Below are 14,479 nucleotides of genomic sequence, written 5' to 3'. Positions count from 1 at the left end.
TATGCTCCACTCGAGCCTCCTCCCGTCTTTCCTCAATTAAATTTATCAGCTTAACTCTCTATTCCCTTCTCCCTCATATGCTTGTCTAGTCACCCCTTAAATGCATCTTTACTATTCACTTCAACCACTCCCTGTGGTAGCGAGTTCCACATTCTCCACTCATTGGGTAAAGAAGATTCGTCTGAATTCCCTATTGGATTTCTTGGTGACTATCTTATATTGATGGCCTCTAGCTGTGCTCGTCCCCACAAGTGGAAACATTCTCTCTGTATCCACTCTATCAAAGCCATTCAGAATTTTAAAGATGTCTCTTAGTTCACCTTCTGTTTTCAAGAGAAAAGAGACCCAGGCTGTTCATCCTTTCCTGATATGTATAGCCTCGCATTTCTGATATCATCTTTGTAAATCTTCTCTGCACCCTCTCCAGTGCCTCTACATCCTTTTTACAATATGGTGACCAGAACTGTACTCTAAGTGTGGTCTCATAGGCAGTCCCTTAGAATTGAGGAAGACTTGCTTCCACTCTAAAAATGAGTCCTTAGGTGGCTGAACAGTCCAATACGAGAACCACAGTCCCTGTCACAGGTGGGACAGATAGTCATTAAAGGAAAGGCTGTGTGGGACTGGTTTGCCGCACGCTCTTTTCACCATTTGATCTCTGCATGCTCTCGGCGATGAGACTCGAGGTGCTCAGCGCCCTCCCAGATGCACTTCTTCCACTTAGCGCGGTCTTTGGCCAGGGATTCCCAAGTGTCGGTGGGGATGTTGCATTTTATCAAGGAGGCTTTGAGGGTGTCCTTGTAACGTTTCCTCTGCCCACCTTTGGCTCGTTTACCGTGAAGGAGTTCCGAGTAGAGCGCTTGTTTTGGGAGCCTCGTTTCTGGCATGCAAATGATGTGGCCTGCCCAGCGGAGCTGATCAAGTGTGGTCATTGCTTCAATGCTGGAGATGTTAGCCTGGATGAGGATGCTGATGTTGGTGCGCCTGTCCTCCCAGGGGATTTGTAGGATCTTGCAGAGATATCGTTGGTGATATTTCTCCAACGACTTGAGGTGTCTACTGTACATGGTCCATGTCTCTGAGCCATACAGGAGGGCGGGTATTACTGCAGCCCTGTAGACCAGCTTGGTGGTGGTTTTGATGGCTTGGTCTTCAAACACTCTTTTCCTCAGGTGGCCGAAGGCTGCGCTGGCGCACTGGAGGCGGTGTTGAATCTCGTCGTCAATGTCTGCTCTTGTTGATAAAAGGCTCTGGAGGTATGGAAAATGGTCTACGTTGTCCAGGGCCATGCCGTGGATCTTGATGACTGAGGGGAGTGTTGTGCGGTGAGGACAGGCTGATGGAAGACCTTTGTCTTACGGATGTTTAGCTTAAGGCCCATGCTTTTGTATGCCTCAGCAAATACGTCGACTATGTCCTGGAGTGCAGCCTCTGTATGTGTGCAGAAGTGTGGTATAACCAAGGTTCGATACAGGTTTAGCATAACTTCCTTACTTTTCAATTCTATACCTCTGGAAATAAACCCTAGTGCTTGGTTTGCTTATTTTATGGCGTTGCTAACCTGTGTCGCAATTTACAGTGATTTATGTATTTATTCCTCTACACCACCTAGACTCTCACCCTCCAAGTAATAAGTGATCTATCTCCCCATTCTTCCTACCAAAATGTAATACCTCACATTTATCTGTGTTGAACTTCATTTGCCAATTATATGCTCATTCTGCAAGTTTATTAATGTCCTCCTGTAATTTGTTGCAGTCCTCCTAAGTATTGACTGTCCCAATTTGGTGTTTTTTATTGATTTGCCTGTAAAACATTTTTCTATTTTGTTTTATGCTCCTTGATAATTTAATTTCATTGTTCTTCTTTGCCTTCCTAATTGCTTTGTTTTACTTGTCTCTTAATCTTTTTGTATTCTCACTTTATCATGCACTCCCTTGCTGTTTATGTACTTAAATGTATGCTTATTTACTGAGCCTCAATTGTTCCCTTATAGCTTTATTCATCCATGGTGTCTCATTAGTGTTTAGTTTGTTCTTTCCTTTTAGCAGAATATATTGTTCCTGCACTCTGTTGAACACCTTTAACTGTTTCCCATTCCTGTTCTACATCGTTTTTTGCCAATATTGCTGCCCGTTTTATTTTCCCAAGTTCTAATATTAGCTCCTCAAATTCAGCTTTTCTTCAATCTATTAATCTGGTTTTTGTCATAAGTCCATCTCAATTATCATCTTAAAACATTTTATATTATGGTCACTATTGCCTAGATGTTCCCCTACTTTCACTTCCTTTTTTGCTCTGATTCTTTCCCCATTACTAAATCCAATAGCGAATCCTCCTTTGTTTGGCTTTTTACATATTGGGTTAGAAAGGAGTCCTGTACATATTGTAGGAACTGCATTCCATTATCCCCTTTACCTACCTCTTCTGTCCAATTAATATCAGGGTAGTTGAAATGTATTATTATTCTATGTTTTTTACTAATTTCCCTAATTTGTCAGCATATTTCTTCCTCCGCCTCTCTTCCACTATTAGGTGGTTTGGAGACTACATCAACTTGTATGATTGATCATTTATTATCTTTTATCACTATCTACATGGATTCTATTTTTGTCTTGCTTATAGCTGCATCATTTTATTCTCCTGCCATTATGTTATTACTAATAAGTACAGCTACTCCACCTCCCCTTTTTCCTTCTCGATCTTTTCTAAATATGTTATGTACTGCAATGTTTAATTCCCAGGCCTAATTTTTCTGCAGTCATGTCTCAGTAATCCCGACTATGTCTGGTTCCTCGCAATACGTGATTGCCTCCAGCTCCCCTGGTTTATTATGGCTGTACAGACAGTTTGACTATTTTTTAATAGGATTTCCTCTCACTTTACCTTTAACCATCTTTTTAGGCTTCTGGGGCTAGATTTTCGTTATGTTGCCGCCTCTGTTCATGCCCCGGAGGGACAGTAATGGCGGAGGAAATGGCCTTGCGGGCAGCCAGCTTTGCCGGTTTTGCAGGGGCACAGAGCAGCGCCACCCAGGAGTGTCAGGCTGGCTTGCAACACTGCCGGTTTCGACTGCGTGGTGGAATTTGTTGTGCGCTGACCCTATAGCGCCCCGTAGTGCGCCATGGAGAAAAAGCAGGCAGTCAGAGCTGTCCCGGCAGCGGTGAGTGAAGGAATTGGTAAATGAGGTAAGTTTGATTGTATTGTTAAGTTTTATTTTTGTGATTTAGCTTATTGTGGGGTGTTTAAGGTATGGGGAATGTTTGCTGTGCTTTTCGTTGTGATTTTTTTTGTCACAAATGCCTTTGTTAGAGCACTCCGGGGCCGGCTCTTTAGCAACAGATTTTCAGTTGCTCAGCCGGCCTTGTGCTCTAAAAGAGGTGTGTATTATCTCCCTTTGTGCTCCGTCCCACACTCGGCTCGGCTGATGAATTTTGCTGATTGAGATACAAACTTTCCTCGGGCCCTTTATTTACCGCCCTGCCATGATTAACGTCCAAAAATGACCTCAACCGAAATTCCAGCTTTGTTCTATATATGGCTAACATTTAAGGAATGAATGCATGAATTGCAACAGTTATACATTCCTTTCTGGCGTAAAAACACAAAAGGAAAAGTGGCCCAACGTGACTAACAAAAGAAATTAAGGATGCAAAGAGGAGTTATACAAAGTTGCCTGAAAAAGTAGCAAGCCTGAGGATTGGGAACAGTTTAGAATTCATCAAAAAAGGACCAAGAGATTGATTAAGAGCGGAAAAATAGAGTATGGGAGTAAACTTGCAAGGAACATAAAAAACGACTGCAAAAGTTTCTACAAGTATATAAAAAGAAAAAAATTAGTGAAGACAAATGTAGGTCCTTTACAGACAGAACTGGGAGAATTTGTAATGGGGAACAAGGAAATGACAGAACAATTAAATAAATATTTTGTTTCTGTCTTCACGGAAGAGGACACAAATAACGTCCCAGAAATTCTAGGGAACCAAGGATCTAGTGAACAAGAGGAATTAAAGGAAATGATTATTAGTAAGAAAATAGTGCTGGAGAAACTAATTGGCCTGCAGGCATATAAATCCCCAGATCCTGATGATCTGCATCCCAGAGTACTAAAAGGTATCCATGGAAATAGTAGATGTATTGGTTGTCATCTTCCAAAATTCTATAGATTATGGAACAGTTCCTGCAGATTAGAGGGTGGCAAATGTAACCCCACTATTTAAAAAAGAAGGAAGAGAGAAAACAGGGAACTACAGACTGGTTAGCCTGACATCAGTAGTAGGGAAAATGCTAGAGTCTATTATAAAGGATGTGATAACGGCACACTTAGATAATATCAACGGGATTAAGCAAAGTCAACATGGATTTATGAAATGAAAATCATGTTTGACAACCTACTGGAGTTTTTTGAGGATGTAACTGATAGAATAGATAAGGGAGAACCAGTGGATGTAGTGTATTTGGATTTTTAGAAGGCCTTTGATAAGAGGTTAGTGTGCAAAATTAAAGCACATGGGTTTGGGGGTAATGTTTTGGCATTGGATTGAAAATTGGTTAACTGACAGGAAACAGAGAGTAGGAATAAGCAGGTGTTTTTCGGTTCAGTGCTTGGGCCCCAGCTATTCACAATATATATAAATGATTTGGATGAGGGAACCAAATGTAATATTTCCAAGTTTGCTGATGACACAAAACTAGGTGAGATTGTGAGTTGTGAGGAGGAAGCAATGATGCTGCAAAGCAATTTAGATAGGTTGAGTGAGCAAACACATGGCAGATGCAGTATAACGTGGATAAATGTGTAGTTATCCACTTTGGTAGGAAAGCCATAAGGACAAATTATTATTTAAATGGTGATGGCTTGGAAAGTGTCGATGTACAGAGGGACCTGGGTGTCCTTGTACACCAGTCATTGAAAGCAAACATGCAGGTGTAGCAAGCAGTTAGGAAGGCAAATGGTATGTTGGCCTTCATTGCAAGAGGATTTGAGTACAGGAGCAAGGATGTCTTACTACAGTTATACAGGGCCTTGGTGAGACCGCACCTGGAGTATTGTGTGCAGTTTTGGTCTCCTTACCTAAGAAGGGATATACCTGCCATAGAGGGAGTGCAGCGAAGGTTCACCAGACTGATTCCTGGGAGAGCAGGACTGTTGTATGAGGAGAGATTGGGTAGACGAGTCCTGTATTCACAAGAGTTTAGAAGAATGAGAGGGGATCTCATTGAAATGTATAAAATTCTGACGGGGTTGGATAGACTGGATGCGGGAAGGATGTTTCCCCTGGCCGGGAAGTCTAGAACAAGGAGTCACAGTCTCAGGATACGGGTAGGAAATTTAGGACTGAGATGAGGAGAAATTTTTCGCTCAGAGGGTGGTGAACCTGTGGAATTTTCTACCACAGAAGGCTGTGGAGGCCAAGTCACTGAATAGATTTAAGAGGGAGATAGATAGATTTCTAGATAAAAAATACATCAAGGGGTATGAGGAAATAGCGGGAATATGGTCAGTCATGATCATATTGAATGGCGATGCAGACTCGAAGAGCCAAATGGCCTACTGCTGCTCCTATTTTCTATGTTTCTATATTTCTATTTATTGCTTTGGTATCCTTATTCCTCTCTATGCTCTCTTTTCCTGTTTTGTTTAAATTTAGGCTGGTTACGTTTCTTGTAGATCCCTTCTCCCATCTTACCAGTTTAAAGCATTTGCGACCTCTCTATTTACCTTTTCCACAAGGACACGAGTCCCATCCTGGTTTAGGTGGGCCTCGTCCCATTGGTACAGTTCCTTCCTGTCCCAGAACTGGTCCCAATGTCCCATAAAAAGGATCCCCTCTTTCCCACACCAGACCTTTAGCCACGTGATAATTCTCCTGATTTGTCTGCTTCTATGCCAATTTGCGTATGGCTGAGGCAATAATCCGGAGATTATTACCCAATTACTAATAAGAAAGAAGGAAAGAAAGACTTGTATTCACATAGCACCTTTCACGAGCACCGATGTCGTGAAGCGCTTTACAGCCAATGAAGTACTTTTAGAGTGTGGTCACTGTTGTAATGTAGGAAACACGGCAGCCAACTTGCGTACAGCAAACTCCCACAAACAGCAATGTGATAATGAACAGATAATCTGCTTTAGTTATGTTGATTGAGGGATAAATATTGGTCAGGGCACTGGGGATAACTCTCCTGCTCTTCTTCAAAATAGTGCCGTGGAGTTTTTACGTCCACCTGAGAGAGCAGAAGACAGGGCCTAGGTTTACCGTCTCATCTGAAAGGCGGCACCTCCGACAGTGCATTGGTTAAGTACAGTGCAGCATACACGAAGGCTACCATAGTATCACAGACATTTCAGTATAGAAGGGGGCCATTCAACCCACTGCTAGCTCTGCACTGAAGTTGTCAGGTAACCCTGCCACGATCCCAGCCCATTTCCTGAGTTGTGGCTCATTAAAAAGGTTCATAATACAGTAGTGAATCAAGCTGAATACAGAAAGTGCAGAGGAGATCTAAAAAAGGGTCTAAGAGGGGCAAAGAGAGAATACAAAAATAAAGTTGGGGCTAACATAAAAGGGTACCCAAAAGTCTTTTGTAATCCCATAAATAGCAAAAGGGTGGGTGTGGCCGATTAGGGACCAAAAACGAGATCTTCTTGTGGAGGCAGAGGGCATGGCTGAGGTATTAAATAAGTACTTTGCATCTGCCTTCACTTGAGAAGCCAATATAGCAGTACAGGAGGAGATAATAGCGATATTGGATAGAATAAAAATAGATAAGAAGGTAATTAAAAGCTTGTCAGTATTCAAAGTAGAAAAATCACACCGGATGGGATGCATCCTGGGTTACTGAGGGAAGTAAAGGTGGAAACTACAGAGGTCCTGGCCACACTCTTCCCATGCTCCTCAGATATGGGGTTGGTGCCAGAGGACTAGAGGATTGCAAATGTTACAACCCTGTTTAAAAAAGGGGAGAGTGATAAACCCAATAATTATAGGCCAGTCAGCTTAATGCATTGGTGGGAAAACGTTTAGAGACAATAATCCGGGAAAAAATTAATTGGCACTTGGAAAAGTATGGACTCATAAATGAAAGACAGTACAGAGTTGTTAAAGGCAAATCGCGTTTGCTTACTTGATTGAGTCCTTTGATAATTTAATGGAGAGGGTTGATGAGGGTAATAGGGTTGATGCTGTGTATATGGTCTTTCAAACGGCATTTGACTCAGTACCACATATAGATGTGTAAGCAAAATTGAAGCCCATAGAATTAAAGGAGCAGTGGCAGTATGGATACAAAATTGGCTCACAGATAGAAAGCAGGTTCCTTTACACACAGGAAGAAAGCATGCAGTGGTGTTCCCTATCCCTCTTAAATGGCTCAGAGACATGGACTATGTACAGCAGGCACCTCAAAACACTGGAGAAGTACCACCAACGCTGCCTCCACAAGATCCTGCAAATCCATTGCCAGGATAGGTGCACCAACGTCACTGTCCTCGCTCAGGCCAACACCCCAGCATCGAAGCACTGACCACGCTCGATCAGTTCCGATGGATGGGCCACATCGTCCGCATGCCCGACACAAGACTCCCAAAACAAGCGCTCTACTCGGAGCTTCGACACAGCAAGCAAGCCCCAGGTGGGCAGAGGAAACACTTCAAGGACACCCTAAAAGCCTCCTTAAAAAAATGTAACATCCCCACCGACACCTGGGAGTCCCTGCCTCAAGAACATCCGGGAGGGCGCTGAGCACCTCGAGTCTCTTTGTCGAGAGCAAGCTGAAGCCAAGCGTCGACAGCGGAGGAGCACGTGGCAATCCAGGATCCCCACGCACCTGTTCCTTCAACCCCCATCTGCCCCACCTGTGACAAAGACTGTAGGTCCCGCATTGGACTCTTCAGTCACCTGAGAACTCATTTTTAGTGTTAAGGCAAGTCATTCTCGACTCTGAGGCTCTGCCTATGATGATGATTAGAACTGTTATATATGTAAACCTGTTAATACCTTGTTTAATCACCAGAGGGCTCATCCCCTGGAGTTCCAAGGGATCCCACAATCCCTTGGGAGCACCTGTACTTAAGGAGGCCTCACAGACTGGAGAGGCACTCTGGAGACCCGTAATAAAAGACTAAGGTCACACTTTACTTTGAGCTCACAGTATCTGGTCAGACTCTTTATTCAATACATAACAACTGGTGACGAGATACAGATGACGAACCCCACTGCAATGATGCAGAGAACAGTAGGCATCCTGGAGAAATTTTTGGAGGGAGATGATTGGGAAACCTTCGTGGAGAGACGTGACCAATACTTCGTGGCCAATGAACTGGAAGGAGAAGCCAAACGAAGGGCGATTCTCTTCACCGTTTGCGGGGCACCAACATATGGCCTCCTGAAAAATCTGCTTGCTCCAGCGAAACCCACAGAGAAATCGTATGATGATTTGTGCACACTGGTCTGGGAGCATCTTAACCCGAAGGAAAGCGTTCTGATGGCGAGGTACCGGTTCTGCACGTGCAAGAGGTCTGAAGGCCAGAAAGTGGCGAGCTATGTCACATAGACGCCTTGCAGGACATTGCGAATTTGAAGGACATTTGGAGCACATGCTCAGGGACTTCTTTATACTTGACATTGGCCATGAAGTAATACTTCGCAAACTTTGGCTGTAGAGAACCTAACCTTGAGTAAAGCCATAGCGATAGCCCAGGCAGTCGTCGTGAGCAGTGACAATACCAAGCAAATCTCTCAGCACATGAGTGCTACTACAAGTATTGTGAATGAAGTAATGCTGTTTTTGAATCGTAACATACAGGGCAGGCCTCACAGGCCTGTAGCTGCACGGCCGCAGATGTCTCAGAGTCCGCCATGAAGGGTGATCAATGCTAGGCCATTAACACCTTGTTGGCGCTGCAGGGGTGATCATCGTTTCCATTCAAGCCGCTTCAATACATTTGCAAGGGCTGTGGAACAATGGGACACCTCCAACTTAGGCGAGCTGCAAACCCTGCTAATCCTGCAAACCACCATGTTGCAGAGGAGGACAGATCCAAGGCGGATCACGACAAACCAGAGCCTCAGACCGAGGGGGCAGAGGTATATGGGGTGCACACACTTACCACAAAGTTTTCCCCGATAATGCTGAGGGTTGAATTAAATGAACTCCTAGCGTCAATGGAGCTGGACACGGGCGGAGCCAGTCCATTATGAGCAAAAAGACTTTTGATAAATTGTGGTGCAGCAAAGCCTCGAGGACAGTCCTGACTCCCATTCGCACTAAACTGAAAAATTATACAAAGGAACTGATTCCTGTAATCGGCAGTGCTACCGTAAAGGTCTCCTATGATGGAGCGGTGCAAAAGTTACCAATCTGGATGGTACTGGGTGATGGCCCCACGCTGCTCGGCAGGAGCTGGCTGGGGAAGATACGCTGGAACTGGGATGATGTCCGAGCGCTCTCGTCCGTCGACGACACTTCGTGTGCTCAGATCCTAAACAAGTTCCCCTCGCTGTTCGAACCAGGCATCGGGAAGTTCCAAGGAGCAAAAGTGCAGATCCACCTAATTCTGGGGGCGTGACCCATCCATCACATGGCGAGAGCAGTACCTTACATGATGAGAGAGCGGGTGGAGATCGAGCTGGACCGGCTGCAACGGCTGCATCATTTCGCCGATCAAATTCAATGATTGGACCAGTCCGATTGTTCCAGTCCTCAAGGGAGATGGCACCATCAGTATCAATCCTTTCTCCCTGCAGGATCAATACCCACTACCAAATGCAGATGACCTATTTGCGATGCTGGCAGGAGAAAAGACGTTCACGAAGCTGGACTTGACCTCGGCCTACATGACGCAGGAGCTGGAGGAATCATCGAAGGGCCTCACCTGCATCAACACGCACAAAGGTATCTTCATTTACAACAGATGCCCGTTTGGGATTCGATCAGCCGCGTCGATAGTCCAGAGAAATATGGAAAGCTTACTGAAGTCAATCCCACCCACCATGGTCTTCCAGGACGACATCTTGGTGACAGGTTGGGACACCGTCGAGCATCTGCAGAACCTGGAGGAGATTCTTAGTTGGCTTAATCGCATGGAGCTCAGGTTAAAACGCTCGAAGTGCGTTTTCCTGACGTCTGAAATGAAGTTCCTGGGGAGAAGAATCGTAGCGGACGGCATCCGGCCCACAGATTCAAAGACGGAGGCAATTGAGAACGCACCGAGACCACAGAATGTGATGGAGCTGCGGTCATTTCTAGAACTCCTGAACTACTTTGGTATCTTCTTACCCGGTCTCAGCACACTGTTAGAACCACTGCACGCTTTACTGCCTAAAGGAGATGAATGGGTATGGGGTAAAAGTCAAGAAAATGCCTTTGTTAAAGCTAGAAAACTGTTATGCTCAAACAAATTGTTTGTGTTGTATGGTCCATGTAAGCGTTTGGTTCTAGCATGTGATGCGTCGTCATACGGTGTAGAGTGTGTATTGCAACAAGCTAAAGAATTTGTGAAATAGCAACTGGTTGCTTATGCATCCAGAAATCTGTCTAAGACTGAGAGGGCCTATAGCATGATTGAAAAAGAACCATTAGCGCGTGTTTATGGGGTAAAGAAAATGCATCAATACCTGTTTGGGCTCAAATTTGAATTGGAAACCAACCGTAAGCCACTGATATCCCTCTTTTCTGAAAGTAAGGGGATAAATACGAATGCATCGGCCCACATCCAGAGATGGGCGCTCACGTTGTCCGCATACAACTGTGCCGTCCGGCACAGGCCAGGCACAGAAAACTGTGCCGATGCTCTCAGTAGGCTGCCATTGCCCACCATAGGGGTGGAGATGGCACAGCCCGCAGATTTGCTCATGGTAATCGAAGCATTCGAGTGTGAGCAATCACCTGTTACCGCCCGACAGATTAGAACCTGGACGAGCCAGGATCCCTTACTGTACTTAGTAAAAAACTGTGTGCTTCATGGGAGCTGGTCCAGTGTCCCATTAGAAATGCAGGAAGAAGTAAAGCCGTACCAGTGGCGCAAAGATGAAATGTCTATACAGGCAGACTGCCTTCTGTGGGGCAATCGGGTAGTGGTACCCAAAAAAGGACAGAGACACTTTCATTAGTGATCTCCACAGTACCCACCCTGGTATTGTAATGATGAAAGTGATAGCCAGATCCCACGTGTGGTGGCCCAGTATCGATGTGGACTTAGAGTCTTGCGTGCACAAATATAATACATATTCACTGTTAAACAATGCACCCAGGGAGGCGCCACTAAGTTTATAGTCTTGGCCCTCCAAACTGTGGTCTAGGGTCCATGTTGACAAATAAGGCCTGTTCTTGCGAAAAATGTTCCTATGGTTGTAGATGCGTACTCCAAATGGATTGAATGCGAAATAATGTCGGCAAGCACGTCCGCTGCCACCACTAAAAGCCTGCGGGCCATGTTGGCCATGCACAGCTTGTCTGATGTCCTTGTGAGTGACAACGGGCCGTGTTTCACCAGTGCCGAGTTCAAAGAGTTCATGACCCGCAATGAGATCAAACATGTCACATCTGCCCTGTTCAAACCAGCATCCAATGGTCAGGCAGAGAGAGCAGTGCAAACAATCAAGCAGAGCTTGAAGAGGGTAACTGAAGGCTCACTGCAGACTCACCTATCCCGAGTCCTGCTTAGTTACCGCACGAGACGCCACTCGCTCACTGGGATTCCACCCGCTGAATTGCTCATGAAAAGGGCACTTAAGACAAGGCTCTCGTTCGTCCACACTGATCGACACGAACAGGTAGAGAGCAGGCGGCTTCAACAAAGTACATATCATGATCGCGCAAATATGTCATGCGAAATTGAGATTAATGATCCTGTATTTGTGTTGAACTATGGACAAGGTCCCAAGTGGCTTCCTGGCACTGTCGTGGCCAAAAAGGGGAGTAGGGTGTTTCGGGTCAAACTTTCAAATGGATTCATCTACAGGAAACACTTGGACCAAACCAAACTCAGATTCACGGACTATCCAGAGCAACCCACATTTGACCCTACCTTTTTTGACACCCCAACACACACACCAGTGGCAATCGTCCCAGTGGTTGACCACAAAACAGAACCCACCACCCGCAGCAGCCCAGCAGAACTCACCACACCAGTAAGGCTAGCTGCACAGCAGCCCAGCGAGGGCCCAACAACTGACTCTCCAAAACCAGCATTTGCACCAAGACGATGAACCAGGGAAAGAAAGGCCCCAGATTGACTCACCGTGTAAATAGTTACACTACTGACTTTGGAGAGGAGTGTTGTCATATATGTAAACCTGTAAATACCTTGTTTAACCATCAGAGGGCTCATCCCCTGGAGTCCCAAAGGATCCCACAATCCCTTGGGAGCACCTGTACTTAAGGAGGCCTCACAGGTCGGAGAGGCACTCTTGAGACCCATAATAAAAGACTACGGTCACACTTTACTTTGAGCTCACAGTATCTGGTCAGACTCTTTATTCAATATTTAACAAGAACCACTACTCATTTTGATATATATTAATGACCTTGACTTGGTTATACAGGGCATAATTTCAAATTTTGAAGATGACACAAAACCTGGAAATGCAGTAAACAATGAGGAGGATAGAAACATAGAAACATAGAAAATAGGTGCAGGAGTAGGCCATTTGGCCCTTCGAGCCTGCACCACCATTCAATAAGATCATGGCTGATCATTCCTTCAGTACCCCTTTCCTGCTTTCTCTCCATACCCCTTGATCCCCTTAACCGTAAGGGCCATATCTAACTCCCTCTTGAATATATCCAATGAACTGGCATCAACAACTCTCTGCGGCAGGGAATTCCACAGGTCAACAACTCTCTGAGTGAAGAAGTTTCTCCTCATCTCAGTCCTATATGGTCTACCCCTTATCCTAAGACTATGTCCCCTGGTTCTGGACTTCCCCAACATCGAGAACATTCTTCCCGCATCTATCCTATCCAGTCCTGTCAGAATCTTATGTTTCTTAGCGTCCTCCTCACAGCTCACACCGCCACCCAGTTTAGTGTCATCCGCAAACTTGGAGATATTACACTCTATTACACTCTATTCCTTCATCCAAATCGTTAATGTATATTGTAAAGAGCTGGGGTCCCAGCACTGAGCCCTACGGCATCCCACTAGTAACTGCCTGCCATTCTGAAAAGGACCCGTTTATCCTGACTCTCTGCTTCCTGTCTGCCAACCAGTTCTCTATCCACAGACTACAGTAGAACATAGACAAACCGGTGAAATGGGAAGACACTTTGCAGATTCAATGTGACGCAGAGAAGTGTGAAGTGATTTATTTTGCTTGGAAGAATGAGAAAAGGCAATAAGATCTAAATAGTACAAGTTTAAAGGGAGTGCAGGAACAGAGAGGCCTGGCAGTCGGGGGGAGGGGGGGCGGCGTGTACACACATCATTGAAGGTGGCAGCACAAGTTGAGAAGGCTGTTAAAAAAGTATATGGGATTCTTGTCTTTGTCAATAGAGGAATACAGTCGAAAAGCACGAAGTTATGTTAAACCTTTATAAAACACTGGTTAGGCCTCAGCTGGAGTATTGTGTTCAAGACACCATAGGAAGGATGTCAAGGCCTTAGTGAATATGCAGGAGAGATTTACGAGAAAGATATCAGGGGTGAAGGACTTCAGTTATGTGAGTAGACTGGAGATGCTGTGGTTCTTCTTAGAGCAGAGAAGGTTAAGAGAAGATTTGATTGAGGCATTTTTGATCAGAGTAAATAAGGAGAAATTGTTTCGAGTGGCAGAAGGACCACTTAGCAGAAGAGGCAGATTTAAGGTGATTGTCAAAAGAACCTGAGGTGGCATGAGGATTTTTTTTTTAAAGCAGCAACTTGTTGTAATATGTGGAAAGATTGGAGAAGATGTAATTTTTCTCCATATAACAGAGAGGTTTAAGGGGAGATTCAATAGACGTGTTCAAAACCTTGAGGGGTTTTGTTGCAGCAAGATAGGGAGAACTTATTTCCTCTGTCAATTCGGTTGTTAACCAGTGATCATAGGTTTCATAGGCCCGGCCCGGAAATCAGCGCGGTCCCGGCCTGCAAGACCATCAGCAGGCAGGGGCCATTAGAGGGAGCAGCGTGTGGCGGCATGCCACTTTAGGGAGCAACGCGTGCTGCTGTAGGAGGGCGGCGACTGACTGCAGTGCAGGCAGGTACAGCAGGAGTGGCGAGGTCAGGGCAAAGGAGCGGCAAGTGTTTGTTGAGGGATGTGATCGGGGCCCAGACGAGGCGCGAGTTCGGGGCCCAGAAGAGGCGAGGGCCCAGGGCAGTATGGGCCAGCCCACACTGCGATATGTGTGCGCACTAGGTCCATGCAGCAGAGCTGGTCTCCAGTTGTCTTGGTGAATCCTGGACCAAGACCTGGCTCTGTCAAGCCCGTGTGGTGGCTGGTGTGCAACGGCCACCACACACTAAAAAAATCCACGCACAGGCATCTTCCACCCT

General features: G+C 45.4%; 1 protein-coding gene across 1 annotated transcript in view; it reads right to left on the bottom strand.

Annotated features, from left to right (window-relative positions):
- Nucleotides 1-14,479, bottom strand: part of LOC139253699 (contactin-associated protein-like 5) — a 1,150,822-nt gene that overhangs the window by 352,449 nt on the left and 783,894 nt on the right. The window lies entirely within an intron of this gene.

The sequence above is a fragment of the Pristiophorus japonicus genome, chromosome 3, assembly GCF_044704955.1.
Source record: "Pristiophorus japonicus isolate sPriJap1 chromosome 3, sPriJap1.hap1, whole genome shotgun sequence".
In the NCBI taxonomy this organism is placed as follows: Eukaryota; Metazoa; Chordata; class Chondrichthyes; family Pristiophoridae; genus Pristiophorus; species Pristiophorus japonicus.
The sequence above is the reverse complement of the archived record's forward strand: the minus strand, read 5'-3'. Positions and strand labels throughout refer to the sequence as shown.